The sequence below is a fragment of the Meriones unguiculatus genome, chromosome 9, assembly GCF_030254825.1.
Source record: "Meriones unguiculatus strain TT.TT164.6M chromosome 9, Bangor_MerUng_6.1, whole genome shotgun sequence".
Taxonomy (NCBI): domain Eukaryota; kingdom Metazoa; phylum Chordata; class Mammalia; order Rodentia; family Muridae; genus Meriones; species Meriones unguiculatus.
Window position 1 is genome coordinate 107204157 of NC_083357.1, and position 8075 is coordinate 107212231.

Sequence of the window (8075 nt, forward strand, 5' to 3'; positions counted from 1 at the left end):
GGAAAAATTATTCCCAGAAACAAAGTCTATTGTGATTTTTGTCTTTAACAATGGGAATTTGTTCAGAGTGCAGATATTGAGAAACTTAATTCTATAGTCTTTTTCTTTCCTTTTACACAAATGCCAATTCACACATGTGTTTTCTGTTATTTAAAAATTCTAATGTATCTGTTTTTCTCCTGAAGCATCGATAAGCATACATTTTCCACACTATGATGTTCATAGAATTCAACTACCTTTACTTCTAATACATTTCTTCCAGTTTTCCCAGCTTTATGAACTTGTAGCCCTGCATTTTATGGACTGTAATTTTTTTTTCTTTGAACAAAGGAATTTCCAAGTACAAACTCTAGGTTTGCATAATAAAATGTACAAAATGAGACACACAACTCAATTCTCAGCTCATGGATTTAGCTGACATACTTACTAACAAAGTACAGTTTATCCAAACACTTATACCAGTCTGTACTCTCAGAAAGTGAAGCATTCAGGCCTCTTTGTGTTTATCTTTATTTTCCCTTGGAAGTCAAACAACGTAAGCTTGACCGGACAATTGGTCTTAGAGATTAATCTGTGCTTCGTATAGCTTGCATTGTTTCCTGGCAAATACAACTGTATTGATCCTGGCAATTGTCATTATATTTTGTTTCTGATAAAGATTTAAAAAGTCTGATTTTGCTCAATAAAATTGTCCCAACTTCAGTCTTTTTAATTAAATTTTTATTTTTTATATTAATTACAGTTTATTCACTTTGTATCCCAGCTGTAGCCTGCTCCCTCATTCCCTCCCAGCCCCACCCTCCCTCCTTCATCTCCTTCCATGCCCCTCTCCAAGTCCGATGATAGGGTAGGTCCTCTTCCCCTTCCATCTGACCCACATTTACCCTTCTGAGCTCTTTTCTCTGGCATTGACCATGGTCAGTGGTCAGTCTTGATGTGTTGTATTCAATAGACCATCCATATCTAACTGAGATCAGTGTCTGAGTGAATTGTTGGGTTTCCTATGGACCCCAACAATTTGACATTTTAGAAATGTGTGTGTATACATACATACATACATATATATATATATATATATATATAATATGTAGTGAAAATGTACTTGATAACTTGAAAGTATTCTATGTCGCTACTTAATATTTTCCTCTCACCTAATAAATTCTAATATCACTTTTAATTAAATTTTTTGAAGAACAATATAATTGTATCATGTTCTCCTTCCCTTTCCTCCCCATAAATACTCCAATATACTCTTCTTTGGCCTTTTTCTAATTTCTGTTGTTTTTCCTGCTCTCGGATTTTCTTACTTAATTGTAATACCTTTGGCTTTAAGTCTCGTGACATTTTCTAGGTGCACATTAACATGTCTACTGTTATCTTCATTGTATACCTCATGTTTAGGCCATAATGTTGGTGAGGTTTTTATGGACTCAGCTTCTAATATTTATGGGAGACATAAGTACACAATAGCTGTCTGTTCCCCTGTTCCCTCCCTCCTTTTCTCCCAGAAACATTTATAAACATTGCAATCTTTCCACCAAACCTTAAGCAATGATTTCTGAATGTTTGATATGGAGTCATGTTATATCCATTTGTACTGGGCCTCACAACTCTGAATTTAATTGGTTCTGGTTTTCTGTAATAGTTTCATCAATGTCCAGAAGTTTACCTGTCTTGAGTATCCTGAGTTACATCTCTAGAATCCACATAGTGCAGAGACAATCACTTTCTATTTTTAATTAATTAATTAATTCACTTTATAACCTGACCTTAGCCTCCTCCCTCCTGTCTTCCCAGTCCCACCTTCCCTCTTCCCTCATCCCCCCTCCTCTCTGATAAGCTCCTCTCCCCGCCTCAACCCATTCCAACTCATCAAGTTTCATCAGGACTGAGTGCATCCCCTTCCCTTGTGATCTGGTGAAGGAGCTCCACCACGAGTCAATGATCAAAAGCAAGGAAAGACAATACTTTCTATTTATATTCAGAGTTAAGAGATTGACTTATATCAACTGGTATTGATAAGGAAGGAGGCTCTGTTCTGTATTAATGACATCAAATTTTCTTCTTTTCCTTACTTGACATGATCTGATCTTGTGATCAGCCATAAAATACTTCATGGATGGGGCTATGCATATTTCCTTTCCGAAGGTTCGTAAAGTAAATCTGTTTAATTTTCAGGTATATTTGAGTTTGGCCTATGATAGAAAGTTACAGAGACTTCCACCAGCAATGGATGAATGTTCCCCTTACTCCACATCCTCAAAAACATGTGATAACACTTGAGTTTTTGATGTTAGCCATTCTAACTGGTGAAAGATGGAAGGAATCTCAAGAGTCATTTTGATGTGCATTTCCCTGATAATTAAGGACATCGAACATTTCTATAAGTTCTTCTCAGCCATTAGAGATTCCTCTGTTGAGAACTCTGTTTAGCTCTGTACCCATTTTTTCTGTTTTAATTTTATTATTATTGTTTAAAATTTATTCCCTTTGTATCCCAGTTGTAGCCCCTTCCCTCATCTCCTCCAGTTCTCATCCTCCATCCTCTTCCTTCCCTATTCCTTTTCTGTCGGAGCCAGGACTCCAGCGGCCTGCTTTGATATTTAAATCTCAGCGGAGAGACTCCTTTTACCTTCTCTAAAGGCAGGGTAGAACTTGCAAGTCCATCTCCTTTTGTTTGTAACAGCAGGTGGGATAACTTGTGAGGGTCACACCTCTTCCTCAGGCTCCTTATGCAAATTAACCTATTGTTCTGAGATGTTTTACTGGCTGAAAGTAACTCCTCAAAAAATAAAGTGGTCAGAAGGCTGGAGGCGGAAGAGGAGGCAAAAACTTGAGACTTGCTGCTTGCTACAGCAGCCTGCCTTTTGCTGTGGCTGTCGAGTCTGGACCTTTAAAAAAGTTTCCTGTGTGTTGTGTGTTAATATTTTATTAATATTAATCCTCACTACCGACCCAAGAACCCAAGAACCGTTCGACTCTGCTGGCTGGCTCTGGCACTTTTCCCTAATCTTTTGATAAGGAGAGTCCTCCTCCCCTACTGTCTAACCTTAGCCTATCAGGTCCTATCAGGACTGCCTGGATCCTCTTCCTCTGGGAGAAGAGATCAAGGAGCAGGCAGCTAAGTTCCCATCAGAGACTGTCTCTTCTCCTCTTAATATGAAACCCAATGGAGACAGAGCTGTCTATAGGCTACATTTGAACATGAGGTCAAGGGGCCTCTGTATGCATGGCCTTTGGTTGATGCATCAGTCTCTGCAGTCCACCCTGGGCCCTGCTTTTTTTTTTTTTTTTTTTTTTTTGGCTTTCTTAGTCTCCTTGTGTAGCTCCAGTCAACCTCTGGGTCCTTTTATGTCTCCCTTCTTCCATAATACAGCTTTGTTCTTTGTCCAAAGTTTGGTTGTGAGCCTCTGCATCTGCTTTGATCCTCTGCTGGTTGGACTCTTTTAGAGGATGTCTGTGGTAGACTCCAGTCCTGTTCTACCACTTCTCTCTTCTATGACTTCCAATGTTTCTCCTGTTTAACTTTCTGAATGAGAATTAAGCATTTTCCCTAGGGTCCTCTTTTCAATGCATTATTTGATTTGTTGGCGTTTACTTTCTTGAGTACTTCATATATTTTGGATATTAGCCCTGTGTCAGATTTATGGTTGGTGAAGATTTTTTTTCCCAGTCTGAAGGCTATCATTTTATTCTATCAATAGTGTTTGTTGTCTGACAGAAGCTTTTCAGTTTCATGATCTCCCATTTATTAATTGTTGATCTTAGAGCCTGTGTTGTTGGTGTTATGTTCAGGAAGTTGTCTCCTCTGCCAACAAGTTTAGGGCTTATCCCCACTCTCTCCTCTAAAAGATTAAGTATATCTGGATTTACGTTAAGGTCTTTGATCCACGTGGACTAGAGTTTTGTGCAGGGTGTTGAATATGGATCTAGTTGCTATAATTATGAGTTATTCTTTATCATATAAAATTATGCCAGTTTATATTTTTGCAAATGATCTATAATTTTAGGACTGTCTTTTAATTTTCTGATGTTTCCTGGGTATTTACAAACTTCCTAAGATGCTTTTTTTTTTTTAGGTTGACATAAAGGCTTTGAAATTGCAAAAGAATATTTATTAGTATTATGTTACAGAGATTCCTCATGACAGAATTAAGACATTAAGTTACACTTTTATGTTAAACCTATCTCCATTCACTTTTTTTCAAGTTTTTAACTCTTCATTATAGCTATTAAAAACTGGAGTTGGGGAGGATGATATTCAGACAAAATAGTGCAAATAAAATGAATTTGATGATTCAATGTGGAGTGGACAAATTGTTTTTGGATTTTTGACAAGTCAATGAATAAGTTTGTAGCAGCAGCTACCCACTGATACTATCTCAAAACAAGACTAATTATTTGCCTTTGAACAAATAATTTCTAGACATCCACTATCCTATTACACTGTCATGTACGATGTGTAAACCATTTAAAATCACCTAAAGTACCTGACAATATCCTTTTGTGGTATAGATAGAAAAAAGAAATGCAGAACATCACCAGTTAAATGGAACAAAAATGCAGTGCAGAAAAAAAGACTAGATAGAAAGATGTTCCACACCTGAAAATATGCAGGCCTAATAATATTGATCCTTTTGTAGCTGAGATTATATTTTCAGTTAAATGCCAACCATTTCCTCACAGTACCAGTTTTTTTGTTTTGTTTCTTCCTTGTTATACAAGGAAGATTTTCTTTTTTATTTTAATTTTTTATATTAATTATGGTTTATTCTCTTTGTATCCCAGATGTAGTCCCCTCCCTCATTCTGTCTCAATCCTACCCACCCTCCCTCCTATCTTCCCATGGCCCGCTCCAAGTCCACTGATAGGGGAGATCCTATTCCCCTTCCATCTGACCCTAGCCTAACAGGTCTCATCAGGACTGGCTGCATTGTTTCCTCTTTTGTTTGGCAAGGTTTCTCCTCCAGCAGGGGATTTGGTCAAGGAGCCAGCCACTGAGTTCATGTCAGAGACATTCCCTGTTGTTATGTTTTTGAAGCAAGGTATTTCAGGGAAGATTGAACCTGGATGACAGCAGACAAGCTCCAGAGACCATCATGTTTTTGTACTCTTCAGTACTGAGGATACACCTTAGGACCCCAGGCCTCTGAAAAAAAGCCTTTGTACAACTTGAACCAGCTTCCCAGCACAAGGAATTTTAATTTTCAATATTTTTACACATACAAATATATACAAATACATGTCAAATGTGAAATTTATCTTCATATTAAATACAAGCATCAGAGTCATATTAGCTTATTAGCTTTTAGCATAAAATGAGATTGGAATACTTTGTGGAGAAAAATATTTATTGATGTGTACTTGCCAGTCTTGAAGACCTGAGTTCAAGGCCCAGAATAAAAAGTGAAAAGAAACTCCTATACATCATCTTCTGACATTAACACACATGTTATGGCATATATATATATATATATATATATATATATATATATATATATACAATTCTTCCCACAAATACCTCTCTGCCACACACACAATGATTAAGCAAAATGTAATCAAAACACTTGTAAAAAGAACTCATGAATGCATTGCACAGGAATACCTTTTTTTTTTTCTACATGATATGGTTCTCTTTGAGATTATGCACATTTGTTTTTGATATATGGTGATATAAGGTATCTGGATGTTAAATTTAATTTAAAAAACAAAATGGAGAAGTTAAAATTTATTATAAACCACTAAAGATCTATTGTTAATACATGATTCTGTTACTTTAGTTATGAAACACAACATTCATTGCCTCTCTTCTCAGCATATTTTCTTGTATCTTTTTAAACATGCTAGAATTTTATTGGCTGCCAAATATTGTTGAGAGTTTTATTATGCCTGTCACTAGAGGCTATTGCAGGTTGGGTCTTGGGCTTTGTGTCACATGTGTATTCATCAGTAGGGGCAGAGAAGAGAGAGGCTGTCTATGCTCCATATTCTGAACTAGGAACATCTGAATGATGAGTAGCCAAACATTCCCTGAAGAAAGCAACAAATCCTGGTACCTATTACAGCAAGCGAGCTACAAGATATACTGGGAAATTATGGTAAAAATAAAAACAAACAAACAAAAAAACAGGATTAACAAAGCACATTTTAATTAGAATTAAGCCTGACTTCATGAGATGGAACATTCATGAGGCACCTTGCACTCCTTAAGTGGACAAGAACCTGAGACTAGAAAGTTTATCGATCCTAGGGGGAAAACAACTGCTATTATTATCCTGTTAAAGCAACATAGCAATAAAATGACTCGTGGTAACAGGTTGTTATACCCATAGATGAAAGGACTGTTCAAATATCTTTAGATGAGCTTTCTCTTCCGTAGATAGTTATTAACACAGAACGACACCCCTGGAAAATGTGCAGTTAGAGAGAACTTTAAAACTCTTAGCACTAAATGGGGTGTTTTTGCCTCAGGGCTTTGGGGTCTACTCAGAAGAGCAGGCAGAAAGATCCAGAAGTGCTATATGACTCTAATGGAGTATTTGTCTTCCAAAGTAACAGAATACACACACACCCTCACAGACAGTGGAAAGCACAAGACCAACTAGGAACAATCTAGACAAAATTGAACACTGAGAAAGAGACATGAATACAAACTCTCACCCCTAAAGAAGAAGATATTAGCAATCGATACCTACTGGGAATGGAAAATTAGTTTTCCTCAATCAAATGTCACTGGAAAACCAACCAACCACACTCTATGGTTGATCCCAAGCCCAAGAGTGGGTAGCTAACACACACACACACACACACACACACACACACACACACACACACACTGTTTTTTTTTAAATTAGGTACTTAAAATTAATTAATTAATTAATTTGTATAAGTGTGTTCTTGTGTGATATTTGTTGTCTAATGGTATTTTTGTCATTTGTTTTTTTTTATTACATATTTAATTATTTTTATTAATTACAGTTTATTCTCTTTGCATCCCCCTTGTACTTCCCTCCCTCCTCTCCTCCCAATCCCACCCTCCCTCTTCCCTATGTGTCTCTCTCCTAGTCCACTGAAAAGAAAGGTCCTCCTCCCCTTCCCTCTGACCCTAATCTATCAGGTCTCATCAGGAGTGGCTGCATTGTCTTCTTCTATGGCCTGGTAAGACTGCTCCTCCCTCAGGGGGAGGTGATTAAAGGCAGGCCAATCAGTCCCTGTCCCCATTATTATGGAGGCTGCTTGGTTACTGAACTGCCATAGGCTACCTCTGTGCTGGGGTTCCAGGCCATCTCCATGAGTGATACTCCTTGGCTGGAGTATCAGTTTCAGAAAAGACCTCCTTACCCAGAATTTTAGGATCTGTCACTGTCTTTGTGGAGCTCCTGTCCTCTCCAGGTCTTACTACTCCCATTTCTTTCATAAGATTCCCTGTACTCTGCCCAAAGCTTAGCACTTGTTTTTATTTATGTTTTCTTTTTATTACTTTTCAGACACTGATATAGGAAGACTGTGAATTTGGTTGGAAGGATAAAATGTGAGGGTTATCAGTGATGAGTTGTTGAATGGGAAAGTGTATGAACAAATTACATTGCATTTAAAAATTAAAATAAAAACTTTAAAAACTAATCATGAGCTGTAATTCTAAACCCTTAGTCTTCTCAAACACGGTGACACTAAGAGAAAAGGTCTGAAAACATAATAGATATTTTTGTAAGCAAGTTTATTTAAATGTTATTTTCAAGTTATAGTGTGTATGTTTGAATGTTTGTGTGTATGTGTGTGTTTGTATGTGTTTGTGTGTATGTGTGTGAGTTTGTGTAAGTAAGAGTACAAGTATTTAAGAAAATATGTGAATGTGCTTGCACAGGCCAAATGTTTTTCTCCGTGATTGACTTCTACCTTAGTTTTGATCTTTTATGAAATCTGTATCTCATCAGTTCAGCAAAGCTGGCCACCCAGTACTCTCCAGATATGCCACTGTTTCTGCCTCCATACTGTTGCAGTAATGGATGGTTAGCTACTGACTAGTTTGCACAGGCCTTTTCTGAGTGCTTACTGATATTTTCCAAGCCCCTTCA

The 8075-nt window shown here is 37.2% G+C and overlaps 1 pseudogene; it reads left to right on the forward strand.

The window, feature by feature from the left end:
* The first annotated feature begins 5888 nt into the window (after positions 1-5888).
* Positions 5889-6028, forward strand: LOC132656718 (small nucleolar RNA SNORA17; annotated as a pseudogene).
* The last annotated feature ends 2047 nt before the right edge of the window (positions 6029-8075 follow it).